This window comes from Myotis davidii, unplaced genomic scaffold (genome assembly GCF_000327345.1).
Source record: "Myotis davidii unplaced genomic scaffold, ASM32734v1 scaffold937, whole genome shotgun sequence".
NCBI classification, from domain to species: domain Eukaryota; kingdom Metazoa; phylum Chordata; class Mammalia; order Chiroptera; family Vespertilionidae; genus Myotis; species Myotis davidii.
This window is the reverse complement of record NW_006288252.1, coordinates 1,841,000-1,843,634: the sequence shown is the minus strand read 5'-3', so window position 1 is coordinate 1,843,634 and position 2,635 is coordinate 1,841,000.

Sequence of the window (2,635 nt, the reverse complement as noted above, 5' to 3'; positions counted from 1 at the left end):
GCCTCCTGCATGTGCGCTGACCAAGGGCCTGGGCCAGGGAGGATCCTGCAACTGAGGTTCATGCCCTTGACCTGAATCAAACCCGGGACCCTTTGGTCCACAGGCTGACGCTCTATCCACTGGGCCAAAGCGGCTGGGGAGCGTGGGCTGAGCGGCTTTCTCCATGCCCCACTCTTTCAAGACCCCTCGCTGGGACTCCTGCCAGACCGAGCTCTGACTTCTCAGTACAGAGTACCCTTTCTGGTCCCGGAGCCTGCGTGCTCCCAGGTGGGAGTTAACTTTGCAGCAAGCTGACGGGCTCACAGGGAGCCCGGGCATTTGGTCAGAGGACCTGGATGTGTCTGTGAGGGTAGTTCTGGATGAGATGAACATTTGTATCTGTAGATGGAACAAAGGGCCTGAATGGGAAAGGTGGAACTCCTGGTAATACTTTCAACAATATTTTTAAAAAGAGAGAGCGAGAAGATGAAACTCCTGCTGCCAGCCTGTGGCCTGTCAGCTGGGCACGAATCATGGTTTTTATTTCCCACCTTTGGGCTCACTGGCACATCAGCGCCTCCTGGGCCTTGAACCTGGGGCCTTTGGCTGGAACCACACCATGGGCTTTCCTGGGCCTCCAGCTTGCTGACTGCAGGTCTTGGGACTTGTCAGGCTCCACTGCTGGGAGCCAGTTCCTTGTCACAGCCTCTCTCCATCTGCATGTGCTACTGGTCGTGCTTCTCTGGAGAACGGTGACCTCCAGGGGGTTAAAACCGACTCTCGGGGAGAAATAAATCTTAGGTATTGTAACGGCTTGTGGCCTTCCAGCTCGGCCGCACCAGACAAAATTGTATTTAGTATTTAATTATTTTTATCTTAATTTCTTGTTAATTTTTCCTTAGGGAGCGATAATGAAAAACAAAGGTTGAGAAACACTGCTTCCTGCCTTTGCTTCACTTCTCCCAGGAGCCTCCTCTGCACTCCATGGGGCTGACACCAGTGTCCTGGCCTCCAATCTTGCTCCTGACAGCCATTTTTTTATTTTTTTAATTATTATTCTTTTTCTTTTATTTTTTTCCTTTCTTTGCCGACATCCATTCTTGATACAATAGCCAGAGTTCTCTAAAAACTAGCCCTCACCGGTTTGGCTCAGTGGATCGAGCATTGGCCTGCGGACCAAAGGGTCCCGGGTTTGATTCCAATCAAGGGTACGTATCTTGGTTGCAGGCTCCTCCCCGGCCCAGGCCTTGGTTGGGGCACATGCAGGAGGCAGCCAATCAACGTGTTTCTTGCACATCAATGTTTCTCTCTGTCTTAGCTTCTCTCTTCCACTCTCTCTAAAAAATCAGTGGAAAAATAGCCTCAGGTGAGGATTAAAAAAAAATATATATATATATACAACACACACACACACACACACACACACACACATATACACATACATACACACATCCTATCATGACACTTTCTGCTTAAAACCCTCCATGGATCCCAGCAGTATCCTCCTATATAATAAAGGCTAATATGCAAATTGTCCCCTTGGGAGTTCAACCACTCGCTATGAGGTGCCCTGACCACCGGGGGGCAGCACAGAACATGGCAGGTGATCAGGGGCAACAGGGATAAGGGGGCTGAGGGACTGAGGGAAGGAGGAGGCAGGAGACCCCCAGACCCCAGAGGAACTCATTGTATCACTTGAGCCACACCTGAGTTGGAATCTGGGCCAGGCCTCTATCTGGTGTTTACTTTGGGCAAATCCCTTAACATATATGAATTTCAATTTCTCATCCATAATGTAGGCTAATGGTGCTATCTCAAGAGTGGATGAGATGACACAGCAGCAGGCAGAATGGCTGGTGCACAGTGGCTTGACAAATGGTCATTATTATGTCATTCATTCACCCAGCAAATCCTGGATTGGTATGTACACAGCCCTTGCTTGGGAGGCAGTCACTCCCATGCTCTCCCCTGGTCCCCCGAGACCTCTCTTTTCTGGGGATACTGGTGGACACCCAGAATCCCAATCCAATGCCAACGAGAAGGGAGTGTCTGACCCAGCCTGTGTGCGGTGGGGATGCCCAAGACATTGTCCACCTAGAGGAGGGCTGGAGTGCCAGGCAGGGTCAGACACAACGGCCGGGGAGGGGGAGGGGCCTTTACTCAGCCGTCTGCAGGGTTTCAAGCAGAGGGTTGATTTGATCATACACATTAGCTCATTCTGGTTATGGCAGGAAGGATGGGCCGGAGGGCTGCAAGACTGTGGGTGCAACTGGGGCCAGCGGGACGGCGAGGCCTTGGCAGGCTCAGAGCTAAAGGCTGTAGGGCCCAGGAAAGGGTGCAAATGGGTTCCGTACCCCAACACCCAGTGCCAAGCTCTGCTGCACCTGGGGCCTGCGACTACTCAGGGAACCAAGGGGGGGAAACGTCTTCTGTGTCCCGGTTGGTGGATAAGTGGGACCCTTTAGAGCGCAGGGTCCCCTCTTGTCTGGGTCTAGGCGCAGAGATGTACCTGGGCTTGTGATGGTGGGCCAGGCACCCCTGGAAGGAGGGTCCAGATAGAGGGTCTGGCCGGGCTCGTGGCCTGGGCGCTGGGTGAATGCGAGGCCTACGGGACGGCGGGCCCTCCCGGGACCCTGCAGGGTCGCCAGACACCTAG